Source organism: Trichechus manatus, unplaced genomic scaffold, assembly GCF_000243295.1.
Source record: "Trichechus manatus latirostris isolate Lorelei unplaced genomic scaffold, TriManLat1.0 scaffold00088, whole genome shotgun sequence".
In the NCBI taxonomy this organism is placed as follows: domain Eukaryota; kingdom Metazoa; phylum Chordata; class Mammalia; order Sirenia; family Trichechidae; genus Trichechus; species Trichechus manatus.
The window spans coordinates 211,847-230,717 of NW_004444024.1; the positions used below are offsets into that span (position 1 = coordinate 211,847).

Consider the following 18,871-nt stretch of genomic DNA (forward strand, 5'->3'; position numbering starts at 1 on the left):
CAGATCCTTAAAAGTTTCCACCAGCAACTACTATCATATGACTCATAAATTCATTCAACACTTTTTTAATGCTAAATACTTTATTTTTTCTAAATTTTACTTATTTTGTTGTTGTTGTTGAGAATATACACAGAAAAACACGCACCGATTCAACAGTTTCTACATGTATAATTTAGTTGCATTGATTACATTCTTTGAGTTATGCAATGGTTCTCATCCTCCTTTTCAGCAAATGTTTAATGTGACATGAAATGTTTTAGGTGTTAGATAAAGCAGTGCAGAAATCACACAAAAGTCATTCCCCTCATCAAACTTATTTTTAGTTGAAAGAGTAAGGGAAATTTTTTAAAAAGTAAGCAATGTTGACATGTAGTCTGCTCTGTATAATAGTATTTTGTTACTATTATCATCATCAACATTACATGTTGTAGAGAAAAGCAATGTATGGAAAGGGATTAGAGCACCACTGGTGAGATGTCACAGGGATTGCAATCTTAAATTGGATGGTTATAGGAAGTATTGTTAAGAATATTCTCATTGAACAAAGATCTGGTGGAGGCAAGAGATAAATTCATGAAGATATCTTGGCAAAGAAGGATCTAAGGAAAGACCCTGAAAAGAAGAATCCCTGGCATGTTTGAGGAAAGCAAGATGCCAATATAGTTGAAGTAGAAACAGGGAGAAAGAAAGAAGTCGGAGATAAGGCCAGAGACAAGATCATTTAGGGCCATTAAATTCTTGTGTTATGGATTGAGTTACAAAGACATAAAAGATAGAAAAGACCAAAATGGATGTGAGAAGAAACTCTGAAACTTGCTCTTGAATGTAGAGTAACTAAAACAAAAGGAAGAAATGATGAAGTAAAAGAGCTGAATAAAAGATTTCAAAGAAAGGCTTGAGAAGACAAAGTAAAGTATTATAATGAAATGTGCAAAGACTTGGGAATCAGAAAAAGAAAAGGGAAGAACAAGGGGATGCTTCGTGGTTTAAAATCAGGGAAGGTGTATGTCAGGATTGTATCTTTTCATCGTACTTATTCAATCTGTATGCTGAGCAAATAATCCAAAAATCTGGACTATATGAAGAAGAACATGGCATCAGGATTGATAGAACACTTATTAACAACCTGCGATATGCAGATGACACAACTTTGCTAGCTGAAAGTGAAGAGGACTTGAAGCACTTACTGACGAAGAGCAAAGACTACAGCGTTCAGTATGGATTACATCTTAACATAAAGAAAACAAAATCCTCACAACTGGACCAATAAACAAAATCATGATAAAGAGAGAAAATATTGACATTGTCAAGAATTTGTTTTTACTTGGATCCACGGTCAATGTCCATGGAAGCAGCAGTCAAGAAATCAAACGACGTATTGCATTGGGCAAATCTGTTGCGAAAGACCTCTTTAAAGTGTTAAAAAGCAAAGATGTTACCTTGAGGACTAAAGCGCACTGAACGCAAGCCATAGTAGTTTCAATCACCTCATATGCATGCAAAAGCTGGACAATGAATAAGGAAGACCAAAGAAGAATTGATGCATTTGAATTATGGTGTTGGTGAAGAATATTGAATATACTATGGACTGTTAGAAGTAGGAACGAATCTGTCCTGGAAGAAGTACAGCCAGAATGCTCCTTAGAAGTGAGGATAGTGAAACTTTGTCTTGCTTACTTTGGACATGTTGTCAGGAAGGACCAGTCCCTGGAGGAAGGCATCATGCTTGATAAAGTAAAGGGAGACCCTCAACAAGATGGATTGGCACAGTGGCTGCAATAATGGGCTCAAACACAGCAACAATTGTGAGGATGGCACAGGACCAGGCAGTGTTTCATTGTGTTATACATAGGGTCACTGTGAGTTGGACCGACTCAGTGACACCTAGCAACAACAACAATATGGATTGAATTATGTCCCCCAAAAATATGTGCTATAAATCCTAACCTCTATGCCTGTGGTTATAATTCCTCTTGGGAATGGGTTGTCTTTGTTATGTTAATGAGGCAAGATTAGTGTAGGATGTATCTTGAGTCAATCTCTTTTGAGATATAAAAGAGATTAAGCAAGCGAGCAGAGCAGAGATGGGGAAAGAGAGATGCCAAGCCACATGAAGACTGTCCAGGAGCAGAAGCTCAGAAGAGACAAGGACCTTCTTCTAGACAGGACAAAGAGAGAAAGCCGTCCCCTAGAGCCGGAACCCTGAATTCATACTTCTAGCTTCCTAAACTGTAAGAAAATAAATTTCTGTTGGTTAAAACCACCCATTTGTGGTATTTCTGTTATAGCAACACTAGATAATTAAGACACCTCGTAAGGATTATGGCCCTTAGTCTGGAGTAGCACTAGGGCACTTTGACCAGGAGATTGAGAAGTTCTGATTTCTATTTTAATGGTATCACCCTAAACCAGTGTGAATTTGGGGAACAAAACTGTTCTGGAATTAGATAGTGGTGATGGGTGTGCAACATTGTGATATACTAAAAACCACAGAATTGTACACTACAAAAGAGTGAATTTTATGCCACGTGAGTTACATGTTAATATAAGAGTTATTAAAATAGTAGAATGAAAATATACAATGTGTATATGGAAGGGAGTGGTTAAAGGTAATAAAAGGAACCCCAATAAGAAGATGCTGAGTGTAGTGTATGAGACAAAGATAAGAACTGAGGATAGGCCTGAACTATTGGAATATTAAAATTACCTTTAAATGATATGGGGAAGGCTGCTGGAGAAAAAGGTTTGCTGGTAAGAAAAGGAGTTCTATTTTGAGCATATTATAAATGAGATGACTATTAGACATACAAGTAGACAAGTTAAGCAGAAAATTAGAAATATAAGTCTGGAGAACAAATTTGATGCTGGAGATATAAATTTGGAAGTTCTTAGCATATTGATGCATCTAGACCCAGGAGAATGGATGAGATTAGAGAGTGATCGTAGTTAGAAAAGAGTAGAGTTTCAAGGATTGAGCTCTGGAGAGTTCTAGTGTTAAGAAATCAAGGAGATGAGGAACACCCATCAAGAGAGTCTGAGGAGAAACTAGTAAGGCCATACGAACACAAGTGGATCGAATGAGTAAATATTTGCAAGAGAGAGAGGATGACTGAATGTATCAAACTGCTGCTACTACATTGAATAAAGCGAAGACAGATTTTGACTATTGATGTAAGGGTGAAGATCATTGTGACCTTGACAAGTGTAGTTTCAGTGAAATGGTTGGGTGAAAGCCAAAGTGAAGTGGAATCAAGAGAAAAGTGAGGACGAGTTTCAACCTTGCAAGTGGACAAATCAGTTCAAGATATTCGGCTCTAACATGGAGAAAAGAAATGTTAGGTGAATAGGGATGTAGGTGCTATAGGTGAATGTGGATTCAAGGGTTATTTCTAAATTTGTTTTTGTTATGTTTTTACATTGGACAAATACCAATGTAAACAGATGGGAATTATCCTGTTAAAAGCAAAAAATTGAAAACACAGAGGTCATACAACAGAACAGATGTCCTAAGTTTGATAAGAAGAATTGAACAAGAGCAGCCAATCAAGGCATAAAAAACACTAGGAAAGAATAAATTAGCAATTATCCAGGAAAGACCACTATCCCCCATTCATCTGATTCCATCTCCAGTTTAGGGTTACAGAAGTGAGTGACTTAAAAAGGTTAACTGGCCCAGTTCTTAATTTTATAGGTGAGAAAGAAACAAAGCCCCAATGACAGTCATATCTAATGACCGATTAGAGGTTTTGGAAGAAACATGCACCCAAACCACCAGATGCAATTGTTCTAAAAACACCGGCACGTAGACTCATTTGACTTGTATCTTCCATATATGGGTGCCAAAGCTCATCTCATGCATGGATAGAACTGCTGAGAAAACAGAATATCAGCTTCCAAAGTCAGTTATTTCTGCTTTGTAAATAATACATGAATCACCTGGTCCCGGATCTGTATGGTCTTGATCCCATAAATGATAGGATTCAACTTGGGTGGAGCCAGAATACAGACATTGGCCAGGAGGACATGAATATGGGGTGCAATGTGGTGTCCAAACTGCTGAGTAAGAGTGGTGAAGATCCCAGACCCACAAAAGAGGGTGATGACACAGACATGGGAGCCACAGTGTTCAGAGCTTTGTGGTGAGCATCTTGGGAAGGGATGCGGAAGACAGCAGGGAGGATCAGCACGCAGGAGATAAAAATTAGCACAATATCTAACACCACTGTTAACATTAAGACAAAAAACCCATACCATATGTTTACTCGAATATCATCACAAGAAACGTGGGCCAAGACAATGTGCTTACAACCAGTGTTCAGGAAGATGTTACTTTTGCAGAAAGTCAATCTTCTCAGAAGAAATATTATGGGGAAAATTGTACCATAACTTAACCAGAAAGATAGTCCCACCAATTTTTGCAATCAATGAGTGTGTAAGAATAGTTATGTATCTCAGTGGGTAGCAAATGGCAAGGTAGTGGTCAAATGCCGTCACCAGCAAGATCCCTGACTCAGAGATGAAAGTAGAATGGATGAAGAAGAGCTGAGTGATGCAGCAATTCAGAGAGATCTCCCCAGCATGGAAGCAGAAGATGGCCAAGGCCTGAGGTACTGTGGATGTAGAGAGGACAATGTCTGCTCCAGCCAGCATGCAGAGGAAGAGGTACATGTGTTCACGGAGGCTGCGCCTTGTGTGGATGATGAAGATGAGCAGGCTGTTCCCAAGCAAGGCTATGATATAGGAACTGATGAAAGAAATGGAAATCCATATGTTCTTGTCCTCTAGGCCAGGGATGCCCATCAAACAGAAAACTGTGTGGCTCATACCAGTGTGGTTCAAGGTAGTCATACCTGAAGCAAACAACCTGGGGCCTCACCTCCTGTTCACAGAGACAGAATAGATTTTAGATTATACTCAGTGATTTTCTTTGATGTTGCCATGGGTATTTGGCATCTACCTGAATTCAGTCTATTCTGAAGGTGCCAGGAGCTATGACACATAAAGGTGAACAAGATAAGGTTTGTTTTCTGGATGAGGTTATAATCTCATGAACAAGATGGACATTTCACTAAAATAAAATGATTATGTTAACATATCAGTAATATAAGAAAAAAATTATATGGAGACACAATAGGAGTAATTCACTCTGTTCATATTTGTGGTAGTATTAACAATGAATTTATATCTGGACTAGTCCAGTAAATAGCGTAAGATATTGTCAGATGGAGGGAGTACCAAGTAGAGAATGGAGTAAAGTCCTTTGGTAGTTTAAGGAGAAACATTTGGCATGTAAATACAATATTTAAACAGCTTTCAACTCTGTAAGGTTGTGGCATTGCAAATTTGGAACAATTAGAGAAGTAGATTGGTTCTCAATACAAATCAAAGAGCCTAAACTTCATCCTCTGGGGGGAAAAACGGTCAGCCATGATGAGTTTTATAAGGGGAAAGCATTTTGTATATGTTCACCTGGTAGTTGGGTAGGATAGAAAGCATGGGAAAAGATGGCAAAGCTAATAGATGTTTGCCCTAGTATGGGAAATTGATGTATTGATAAATTACTCTCACAGTGAAGTAGGATCAAGACAGCAACCCATTTAAAGTACCTTCTCAATGTTAGCCATTGATGTAAAAATGTTACTTACGTTGTTGTTGTTAGGTGCCATGGAGTCTGCTCTGACTCTTGGTGATCTTACGTATAACAGAACGAAATGTTGCCCAGTCCTGTGCCATCTTCATAATCATTGGTATGTTGGTTGTGGCTATCGTGTCAATCCATCTCATTGAGGGTTTCCCTCATTTTCACTGACCCTCTACAAAACATGATGTCGTTATGTTACTTACAGCACCTCATTAATTGCTTCTAGCAAAACAAGGCAGTAGGTACTAGCATCCCCTATTTTCCAGAACAGGATCTTCAGGCTCAAGAATCTTGTCACAGGGCTAGAAGGCAGGAGGGGACAGGAAAGCTGGTAACAGGGAACCCCAGGTCGAGAAGGGAGAGTGTTGACATGTCGTGGGGTTGTTTACCCATGTCGTAAAACAATATGTGTACTGTTTAACAAGAAATTAATTTGTTCTGTAAACCTTCATCTAAAGTACAATTTAAAAAAAAAACCTTGTCACAACTCAAAGGTTTAGAGCTTTTATAAATTTACTATATATAATTTCCTCATTTTGAAGTGGGCCAAGCGAGAGAGACCTTTCTGGACTGGGGGAGGGAGAACAAAGTCAGCCCCTGGGCAGGTAGCCATGCCCTAATGCCTTTAACACAGAATAAAAAGCAGCGTTAATAGTACAGAGGTTTTGTAATTATTTACAATTCAAACTTCAAAGGCTTTAATATTTTTTTCCTTGTCAATGCCTCTTTAAGCAACAATGGTAAATTCTTAGTAAAGACCTAAAATAATTGTGCATCCTGTATCCAGGGCAGCAGACGGCAGAGAATTTGAGAAATGGCTCTGTTGTACAAGGTACTACAAAAGGAAAGGCCAGGTACCAACCTGGAAAGAGGGAAATGAGCCCAAACTCTAAGCACTGGTGGAGAAGACAGAAAAAAAATAAAAGTTTAGCTGTTTCAGATTCTAGAAAAATTATAGTTGGTTTAGAGGACACTTTTTACCCTGAAGAGACAAGAACAATTTTTTGTAAAAAGAATAATTATTCAATCTCAAGGCCAACGTCTAGGTCCTACCCTCTGCCATATCCTTTCCAGCTGTACAAAACCCAGTTGATGAGAAGTTCAGAGATCCAAAGGATGAAGAAGCACAGATCAAGTATCCTCTGCACCTTTGCATTTATTCAGTGTCTATTTCAGTACCAAGCACACAGCAAGTACAGGTAATCATTCCCTTCCTCCTCCTCTAGGTTCTAGTCTTCTCATCTCTAAATTTAATTTCCAGAGTAAGAAGACCCACTCCTTATTTCATTGGTATATAACCCTCTAAGTAATCGCTGAAAGTTTACTGAAAATAAAATCACGAGAAAAGAGCACAGGTAAAGGCTTGTGGCAATGTGTCTGCTGTGGCCAGAAAATACCACCAGGCCTGTCTGTGGCCACACAACTGCTCTGAGAGTATGCACTCCTCCAAGGAAAGTTTTCCTCCTGGAGAAGATGGACAAAATCAAAACAGATATGAAAATGCCATAGAGGGCCATAGGGTAGGTGTGTGCACTACAATTCTGACAAAGTAATAGCAGGAAGAGCAGATGAAGATAAAGCAAAATGTCTTAAATAACTAAAAAGAGGAGTCTTAAATGGACCAGCTTACAGATGTTGATGGACATTAGATACTTTGGGAGTGGCAAAGAGGACTTTTCTTTTGAGAAGAAGGTAATAGAGGCTAAGGAGCTTGTTGACTGGGGGCTGGTCTATGGGTGAAAATGCATGTACTAGAGCGGCTGCCTATGAACTCAAGGTCACCCTAGAGATCTTCTCAAATGCCTTATGCAGGTTTTCACAACCTTGATCCAGATACCCTTGGCCCCCTGGAGAAGTGGCCTCTGTCTTCCTGTGATATAGAGCTGCTTGCTAACTCTCAGTCTACCCAGTATGTCAGCAATGTGCCTGCATGGCACGTCTCCCCACAAGTCACTCCTTTCTCTCTGCTTTCATAAGGAGTCTAGTCATCAGAGCACTTGTAGATAAGAGCATGTCTTAGATATCTAGTGCTGCTATAACATAAATACCTTAAGTGAGAGGCTTTAACAAACAAAAATTTATTTTCTCGCAGTTTAAGAGGCTAGAAGTCCTAGTTCAGTGCATGGCTCTAGGGGAAGGCTTCCTCTCTCTGTTGGCTCTGGGGGAAGGTTCTTGTCTCTTCAGCTTGTTTCCTGGTTCCTTGGAGATCTCCATGTGGCTTGACATTAATCTTCTCCCATCTCTGCTTCTTTCACTTGCTGGTTTAATCTCTTTTATTATCTCAAAAGAGATTGATTTAAGACACACCCTACACTAATCCTGTCTCATTAACATACAAAGACAACCCATTTCCAAATGAGATTATAATCATAGGCATAGAGGTTAGGATTTACAACACATACTTTGGGGGGACACAATTCAATCAATCCATAACGGAGCATATCTGATTAACCGTTGATATTCCTCCCAATTGATTTTATCCTTCCTGAGGTCTGAGAATTGTCTTTTTTGTGTGTGCATTCCTACAAACCAGCACACTGAAGCACTATGTCATTCCTCGAAAATAAATATAATATGGGAGTAATAAAGGGTCAGAATGTTAGTTGCTGTCAAATGGATTCCAACTCATGGTGACCGCATGTATTACATAGTAGAACTTCTCCATAGGGTTTTCAAGGCTGCGACCTTACAGAAGAAGATCGCTGCCTTTCTTCGAACGCGCCTCTGGGTGGGTTCGAACTACCAATCTTTCAGCTAGTAGTTGAGCACTTAACTCTTTTGCACCACTCGGGGACTCCCAAGGGTCAGGATGGGGAGTTATGAATGAGCCCTTTAAATGCCTAGGATATTTACAGTAATCAGGATCTTAGGCCAATGTGGAATTTTCTCTGGAGGGGCTCTAGATTCCTTGGTACACTGACACTAAAGGAAGGTCCTAAAGCACAGAGTGTTCTCACTCCCCCCTTCTAAACAGACTTCCCACTCTGCTGGCATAGTCCTTAATTTGTATCCCTGGCACAGTAATGGGCTAGTAAAATGGTTCTAATAAAAAAAAATTAAATTAAAATATCCCTGATTTGTAGTGTAGTGTTTACCAATTTCTTAGGTGAAAATGCTCCATCATGGCCAGTTTCAAACGACCTATATGATAATGTGCCTGTATCTGGAGTTGGGAAGAAATGTACACAACAGACTCTCATGAGCTGATATGAGCTAGCTCCAGCACACCACTACTGCTATCTCTCCCATTCTGCCTAATAAACTCAGACAAAGCCCTAGTATTTTCAACCACCTCCCTTTGGCTCCATTACCCCAGTCTTCTGCTGATATTTCATCCGACAGAAATAAAAAAGTCATTCACCTGCTTCAATTGGAACCCTCATGAGCTAGAATAGGATGAGTCAGAGGAGGACTCTGACTGATGGGCTTCAAGGAGCAAGGTTTTTACGCAGTTACCTAAAGACTGCAGAGTGAGCTAGTACACAAGGGATCCCAGACTTAATGGACATGGGTCAAGTCATTATGGTTCTTCAACCCTGCCCACACCACTCCCTCCTCCACAACTCCATACCTAGATTACATCATGTTCAATAAATACCATGTTAGCATCACTACACAAAATATTCCTGTTTATGTTTTGATGGAAATTACCCAAACCAAAAACCCATTTCGGTTGAGTCAATTTCGACTCATAGCAACCCTATAGGACAGAGTAGAACTGCCCCCATAGAGTTTCCAAGGCTGTAAATCTTTACAGAGGCAGACTGCCACATCTTTCTCCCTTGGAGCTGGTGGGTTCGAACTGCCGACTTTTTGGTTAGTGGCTGAGTGCTTAACCACTGCACCATCAGGGCTCCTTTTGATGGAAATTAGTAAATATTAATCCCATTATCAATCAGCAATTATAATTTTAAAATAGAAATTAGTAGTAGTAATCAAACGAGCCCTGGTGGCACAAATGGGTAAACACTCGGCTACTAACCGAAAGGTTAGCAGTTCCAACTCACTCAGCTGCTCCATGGGACGAAGACCTGGCAGTCTGCTCCCATAAAGATTACAGTCTAGAAAACCCAATGGGGCAGTTCTTCTCTGTCACATGGGGTTGCTGTAAGTCAAAAATAGACTGGATAGCTCCTAACAACAATAGTATTAATAGTGATAATTTATTTTAATAAACTGTATTTTTAGAACAGTTTTATATTTAAAGAAAAATTATGTAGTGCAGAGTTCCCATAGACCTGCACCCAGCATCCTCTATTATTAACATCTTACATTATTGCGGTACATGTGTTACAATGACTAAACCAATATTGACACATTATTAGTAACTAACATCCATACTTTGTTCAGAATTCCTTTGTTTTTATTTACTGTCCTTTTTTTGTTCCTGGATCCCACCAAAGATACCACATTATACTTAGCCCATCATGCCTCTTTAGGCTTCTCTTGGCTGTGAAAGTTTTTCAGACTTTGTTTTTGACCTTGACAGTTTTGAGAAGTACTGCTCGTGTATTTTGTAGGATGTTCCTCAGTGGGGATCTGTCTAATGTTTTTCTCATATACAATTAGACTGAGGTTATATGTTTTGGGAAGGAAGATCACAAACATAAAGTGTTGTTTTTAGACATTATGACAAGGGTACATGCTACCAGCATAACTAATCACTCTCATGTTGACCATGTTCATATGACTGGGTGCCCGTCAGGTTTTTCCACGGTCAAGTTACTTTTTGTTCCGCTTTCCAGACTATACTCTTTAGAAGGAAGTCACTATGTGAAGCCCACACTTAAGGACTGGGAATTATTCTCCAACTCCTTATAGGTAGAGTAGCTACATAAATTATTTAAAATTCTTCTGCACAAAAGATTTATCTGTTCTCTCCCATTTATTTATTTGTTTGTTCTCAGTATAGAAGCCAAAATATTTATTTTATACTTTAGATTTTAATCCAAAGTACTTTATTTTTTAACTTAAATTGTTCTAGCTTTGCCCATTGAAAGTGCTTTCAGGTGGCTCCCGCGTCCCTTTGACTTGCCCCCTCATTGTGGGTTTTTTTTTTTAATCAGATCCTTATTTTTGGCATTACAAGATGTTCCAGGCTCATCTGACATATTTTCCACCCTAATCCTAAGTGGCCCATTTTTTTCAAGGACACACCTCTTGTTTTTATTGGAGAATAATATTAGAAACCAAAACCTAAGTATTAGGTGTGCTTGTTGCTATTAGGTGTGCTTGTTGCTGTTAGGGTTTTGTTGCTACTAGGCATTCTCAGCTGACAAAGCAAAGAAATATACATGCATATACACCTATCAATAAATATTCTATATGCAATCATTTGTATCCACATTAGGCTAAACATGAGCTCATACTGATGTCTCCAACTCTAATCCATTGGCCCGTGAATCATTCTAGCCTGTTCCCCTGGCAGACTGTAAACTCCCACTCCCACAGTGAGAAGGCTGATTCCCACTATCTGCCTTTATTGGCTTAATAGTTCAAGTATACATGTATAGCAGTATCAGAACTGTTACTCTGTACTCCAATGTGAAACAACTTTATCAACTACAGAATGATGACGTTGTTGTTTGGTGCCATTGAGTCGATTTCAACCGATGGCAACCCCATGTGACAGAGTAGAGCTAACCCATGGGGTTTTCTAGGCTGTAATCTTTACAGGAGCAGATCACCAGGTCTCTCTCCCAAAGAGCCGCTGGGTGGATTTGAACCATCAGCCTTTCAGTTAGCAGCCAAGCACTTAACCATTTGTGCTACCAGGGCTCCTTTAATTAATAGTCTAATAATAATTTTTATTTTTGTTTTAAAATTATAATTGCTGATTTATGATGGGATTAATATTTACGGAATGGTGGTTATGTAGAATTTGTGTTGCTTTTAGTCTTACAGACTCTACTCATTTCCAAAGATACTCAGGTCAGCACCTCTTTGTCCCACGCCATGCACTGAGGTTGTTTCATACATTTGTAATACAGTTAGATTGTTTTGTCACATTCTGCATTCCCTCCTGGGATCCCTGAACGCTTAATTTTTTTTTAATTTGCAAAGATTAAGGTTCAATCTTTGTGCTGTAAAGTTCTATAAGTTTTGAAAAAGACATAGTGTCATGTATCAACAATTACAGTATCATACATATCGTTTTACCACCCAAAAAAAATCCCCTGTTCTCTACCTAATCAACCCTCTTCCCCTCCCCTTGAGCCCCTGGCAACCACAAATCTTTTTACTGTTGCTATAGTTTTGCCTCTTCCTTAATGTCATGTAATTGGAGCAATATATTCTGTAATCTTCTGAGATTAGCTGCATTCACAAGACAATATGCATTTAAGATTCATCCATGTCTTTTCACAGCTTGATAGCTCATTTCCTTTTATAACTGAATAATAATTCATTGTATGGACGTACCACTGTTTGTTTATCCATTTACTTATTGAAAGACATCTTAGTTGCTTCTAGTTTTTATTGATTATGAATAAAGCTTCTATAAACATTCACATGAAAGCTTTGTTTAAAACATTATACTGTGGTAAATATATATGTAACAAAACATTTGCCAGTTCAACATTTTTTACATGTGCAATTCAGTGACTTTAATTACATTCATCATGTTGTGCGTTTATCACCACAATCCATTTCCAAATTTTTCTACTACCCTTAACAGAAGTTCATTAACCCCTAAGCAATGACTCCCTTTCCCCCCACCCCTGATAACCACTAATAAACTTTGGTCTGTATACAATTGACTATTGTAGATATTTCATATAAGTGGGATCATACAATATTTGCCCTTTTTGACTAACTGCTATTACTCAGCATAATGTTTTCAAAGTTCATCATGTTGTAGCATATATCAGGAGTTCAGTTTTCTTTACAGCTGAGTAATAATCCTATATATATATATATGTCTCACATTTTTTTTATCCATTCATCTGTTGATGGACATTTAGATTGTTTCCACCTTTTGGCTATTGTAAATAGAGCTGCAGTGAACATGGGTAATAAATTAAATACAGAATTACCTTGTAATCCAGCAGCAATTCCACTCCTAGGTTTATACCCAAAAGAATTGAAAGCAGAAACTCATGCAGGTTCTGTGTAGCATAAGTTTCATATAAGTTGGGTAAATATCTAGGAGCATGATTGTTGAATCATATGATGTTATGGATTGAATTGTCTCCCTTAAAAATACGTGTCAACTTGGCTAGGCCATGATTCCCAGTATTTTGTGGTTGTCTTCCATTTTGTGATCCAATGTGTTTATCCCACGTGTTGTAAATCCTAACCTCTATGATGTTAATGAGGCAAGATTAGAGGTAGTTATGTGAATGAGGCGGGACTCAATCTACAGGATAAGGTTGTATCTTGAGTCAATCTCTTTTGAGATATAAAAGAAAGAAGCAAGCAGAGAGGAGAGGGATCTCATACCACCAAGAAAGAAGAGTCAGGACTGGAGTGTGTCCTTTGGACCTGGGGTCCCTGTGCTAAGACTTTCCTAGACCAGGGGAAGGTTGATCATCAGGACATTTCCCCAGAGCCAACAGACAGAGAAATCCTTCCCCTAGAGCTGGCACCCTAAATTGGGACACCTAGAGTCCTAAACTGTGAGCATAAATTTCTCTTTGTTAAGACCATCCACTTGTGGTACTCCTGTTACAGCAGCACTAGATAACTAAGACATATGGTGTCTTTGCTTAGCTTTGTAAGGAACTGCCAAACCATCTTTCAATACATTGCCACCAGCAATGAACGAGAGTTTCTATTGCTCCACATCTTGGACAGCAATTGGTATTTTCAGATTTGGGTATATTAGCCATTCTAATAAATATGTGGTGATATGTCATTGTGGTTTTAATTTGCAGCTCCCTAAACAGGCACTTCACCAAAGATGATATACAGATGACACATAAGCATATGAAAAGATGTTCAACATCATTTCCCAGTGTTGTTGTTGTTATTGCCATCAAGTTGATTCCACTCATGCCAATCCCGTATGTGCAGAGTAGAACTGCTACACAGGATTTTCAAGGAAGTGATCCTTCAGAAGCAGATATCCAGACCTGTCTTTTGAAGTGCCTCGGGGTATGTTTGAGCACTTAACCATTTGTGCCACCCAGGGACTCCTTCATTAGCCTTTAGGGAAATGCAATTAAAATCACAATAAGATACCACTACACACCCATCATATTACTGAAACAAAAAATAGTGATAATATAAAATGCTAGAGAGGATGCACAGAAACTGGTTGACCCATGTATTGCTGGTGGGAATGTAAAATAGTACAGCCACTCACGAAAATAGTATGGCACTTTCATATAAAACTAAATGTGTAGTTATCAAATGGCCCAGCAATTGCACTCTTAAGCATTTATCCCAGAGAAATGAAACCTTATATATACAGTTATATATACATAAATAGCTGTGCATCTATGTTCCATAGGAGCTTTATTCACAATAGCTAAAAACTGAAAACAAAACTAATGTAATTTAACAAGTGAATATTTAAACAAACTGTGGAACAACTATACCATAGAATGCTACACATCAATAAAAATTCAATGACAACAATTTGGAGTATCTCAAGGGGATTGTGCTGAGGGAAATAAAGCTAATCTCTAAAGGATACATACCGTATAATTCCATTTATATAACATTCTTGAAATAACAAAATTGTAGAGATGGAGATGGATTAGTGGTTGCCAGGGGTTAGGGGTGGAGATAGAAGGAGGTGGGTGAAACTATGAAAGAATAGCCAAAGGAGCCTAATGGTAATGCAACAATTCTGTAACTTGATTGTGGTGTTGGTTATACAAATTTACACGTGATAAAATTGTATAAAACTATACATACACACACTTAGAAATAAATGCATGAAAACTGTTGAAATTTAAGATATGTGTATTCTACAAAAAAAAAGAAAGAAACTCATTGCTGTCAAGTCAATTCCAACTCATAGCAACCCTATAGGACAGAGTAGAACTGCTCCATAGGGTTTCCAAGGAGTGGCTGGTGGATTCGAACTGCTGACCATTTGGTTAGCAGTGGAGCTCTTAACCACAGCACCACCAGGGCTCCATGATTCTATAATTATATCAAAATAAAAAGTTTTAAAACAAGAAAAAATGAAGGTGAAATAAAGACATTTAAGACAAATAAATAAAAAGAAGTAAGAATGTTATTGTTGTTGTGTGCCATCAAGTCGGTTCCAACTCACAGCAACCCTATAGGCAAAGTAGAATTGCCTCATAGTATTTCCTAGGTGGAAATCTTTGCTCCTGCAGAGCTGAACCAGTAACCTTTCGGTTAGCAGCCAAGTGCTTAACCATTGCATTACCATGGCTCCTTGAAGCAAGGAATCATAATTATAGCAAACATATGTAACATTTACTATATCCCAGACTCCATTCTAAGCCCTTTATACGTATTAACTCATTTGATTCTCACAAGAGCTGTATAATGTTGATGAAATAATCCTCAGTTTAGAAATGAAGAAACTAAAATAAAGTGGAGAAGTGGAAGTGAATACTCTAGTCCTAGTTTAAGGAGAATTTTCTAAGATTAAACAATGGAAAAGGACACAAAGGGAAAAACATGAATATAGCTATTAATATTTAAATCAGTCTATTAAAATACTAAGATCAAAATACTAAACATACTAGATTAATACTTAAAACGGATATGAGAGAGAAAATATATATTATCATTGGTAAAAGAAAAACAATAGAAATAAATAAGAACAGCATAGTGCTTTCAAGAGTTAAACGAGCCAAGGCAGGAACAGTGAGATCATCTAGAAGATGTAGCAGCCAAGAGCACAGACTTGGAAAATAAAACAGAAATGGGCTTGTTCTCGCCGCTGCCGTTTACCTTGGCAGTTTCTATTTGTTTGTCTGTGATACTTATCTCCTGGAGCTGAAGTGAAAATGACATGAGATAATCTGTTTAAATGCTTAACATTGGAGCTGCAACTTGATAAACACTGAACAAATGGTACCTAGCTTTATGTCACAAGATGCAACATGAATATCCAATAAATAGTCAATCTCAATAGCATTCAAAAAATAAAAACAAAACTTATAAAGCAATATAATTTTTGACCTTACAAATGGCAAAGATTTTTTAAAAAGAAAATACTCAATTCCATTGTCAGTGCAGTGAGGTATATTTTCCCAGGTACTGCTGACATGAGTATGAATTATGCATCATTTCTGAGCATGGTTTTATAGAACTCATTAAAAACCTACAACTAGGAGAGGCAGGGCCAAGATGCAGAGTAGTCAGATGCTTCTGGTGGTCCCTCTTACAACAAAACCCGAAAAAACAAGTGAATCGATTATATATGACAATCTAGGAGCCCTGAACATCAAAAACAAAGTTGAGGAATTGGACTGAGTTGCAGGAGAAGGAAGAGACAGTTTAGAAGCAGCAAGCAGTTGTCAGACCGGCCCCAGCTGGAGCCGAAGCCCTTCAGCCCAGATTAGCTCTGGGGTAAGCAGTGAGGCAGGCAAGCAGCAGCACTCAGGAGGTGTTTTCCACATCGGGAGAGACCCAGAGAGTCTACTCAGCCATCCAGAACCAGTGAAAAGCAGACTTTGATCGGTGAAAGATAAGTCTTTGCATCTGGCCTACCTCGTGGATCAAAAACATCACCCTTAGTTTCTCTCCCATTTACCTCCCTGCTCCCTGCTCCCTGCTCTGCACTAGGTTCAGAACAGCTTCAGCAATTGCCAAGTCCCCTAAGCCGGAAGTAGGACCCGTGAAATGCCCTGAGCCATTCTCCTGGCCTTTGAGAGGGAACAAATTAACAAACAGGGGGAAAAAATAATCTGCTGGCTCCCCTAAGCCAGGAACTCACAGTAGGCAAAGCTACTTTGCCTAGATACTTGCATAAGGGACCCACAGACTTTGAGGGCCTTTTCCCCTGCATAGACTTGCGTGAGCCCATTTCAATAGCATAGGTCCTCATTACCGCAGTACAACAGGGTATATACCTGAAGTCTAACTTCAACTGTTTCAGCTGTGAAGTGGCAGGTTCGTGACATTTGACACTGCTCTGCCCATTAAACAGGGTCTTCACCTACCCACATGAGGGGCCTGAGGACTGATGGCTCCACCCACACCACACAGCTACCTGCTGTAGGGGTCCAAAATAAGAGGTGCCCCCACTCCTTACAGCCAACAGCAATGGGTGCTCATAGTCCAGATGCAAAACCCACCCACCTACGCTCTCTAGGGAACAGGGACACGGTTTCCTCCTGGACACTCAGGGGCGGCCATCAGCCCCCTGCCTTGCTCATCATGTGTCCCCCTGCTGCAGCCAGATACCTGTGCCTACACCAATCACCTATGCCTGTCTAGGACTGTAGGTGAGAGCTTGCACCACACACTTGGTGGCTGTCTACCTGGACACCTGAGCTGAATACATACAGGAGGAGTGGGCAGACTCCTGAGCTCACATACCTAGTAACAGATCTAACCACCTGGTGACAGGACATTAGAGCTTCAAAGGTGCCAATAATCAAATTAGCTCACATAAGCAGCCTATTTGGGCATATCAAAACAAGAAGCTAGGACACAGTAAGCAAACATAAAATAAATAAATATAATAACTTATTGATGGCTCGGAGACAACGGTCAATATCAAATCACAGAAAGAGGCAGACATAATGGCTTTGGTAAACTCCCAAAATAAAGAATCTATAAATTTTCTGGAGGAAGAAAATTTCTTGGAATTACTGGAGGCAGAATACAAAAGATTAATATACAGAACTCTTCAAGATATCAGGAAGGAAATTAGTCAAAACACAGAAAAATCCAAGGAGCACACAGACAAAGCAATACAGGAACTTAAGAAGATAAGAGAACAGTATAATGACAAATTTAACAGGCTGCAAGAATCCATAGAGAGACAGCAATAGAAATCCAGAAGATTAACAATAAAATTTCAAAATTAGACAACTCAACAGAAAGTCATAGGAGCAGAATTGAGACAATGGAAGTCTGAATCACTGAGATTGAAGATAAAGCTCTTGACACCAGCTTATCCGAGGAAAAATCAGATAAAAGAATTTTAAAAAAATGAAGAAATCCTAAGAATTATGTGGGATTCTATCAAGAGGAATAACCTAGAAGTGATTGGAGTACCAGAACTTGGAGGGATAACAGAAAATACAGAAAGAATTATTGAAGATTTGTTGGCAGAAAACCTCCCCAATATCATGAAGGATGAGAAGATATCTATCCAAGATGCTCATCCAACCCCACATAAGGTAGATCCCAAAAGAAAGTCACCAAGATATATTATAATCAAACTTGCCAAAACCAAAGATAAAGAGAGAATTTTAAGAGTAGCTAAGGATAAACAAAGAGTTATCTACAAAGAAGATTCAATAAGACTAAGCTTGGACTACTCAGCAGAAACCATGCAGGCAAGAAGGTAATAGGATAACATATAGAAAGCCTTGAAGGAAAAAAATTCTCAGCCAAAAATTATATATCCAGCAAAACTGTCTCTCAAATATGATGGTAAAATTAGGACATTTCCAGATAAACACAAGTTTAGGGAATTTGCAAAAACCAAACCAAAATTACAAGAAATACTAAAGACAGTCCTCTGGTGAAAAAATCAATAGCATCAGATAACAACCCAAGACTAGAACACAGGACAGGCCAACCAGATATCAACCCAGACAGAGAAGTCACAAAAGTAAATCAAAAGTAAAACACTGAAAACAGGGAAACAGATGTCAATATGTAAAAGATGACAACATTAAAACAGAAAAGAGGGACTTAAAAATGTAGACATAGATTTTTCAAATGGAGAGGAAGTCAAGGCAATATAAAGAAATAAAAATCTGGTTTAAACTTAGAAAAATAGGGGTAAATATTAAGGTAACCACAAAGGAAACTAACAATCCTATGCATCAAAATAAAAAACAAGAAAAATATAAAGACTCAGCAAGTACAAAATCAACAATGATGAAAAAGATGAAAAGAAAATTCATAAAGAAAAATGACTCAGCACAGAAAATTAAGTGGAACAAAGAAACTATCAACCACACAAAAAAAAAAATCTCAAAATGACAGCACTAAACTCATACCTATCAATAATTAAGCTGAATATAAACGGACTAAATGCACAAATAAAGCGACAGAGAGTGGCAGATTGGATTAAAAAACACGATCTGTCTATATGCTGCCTACAAGAGACATACCTTA

General features: G+C 38.6%; 1 pseudogene; it reads right to left on the bottom strand.

Annotated features, from left to right (window-relative positions):
- Nucleotides 1–3,903: 3,903 nt before the first annotated feature.
- Nucleotides 3,904–4,848, bottom strand: LOC101346930 (olfactory receptor 52B4-like; annotated as a pseudogene).
- Between the last annotated feature and the right edge of the window lie 14,023 nt (nt 4,849–18,871).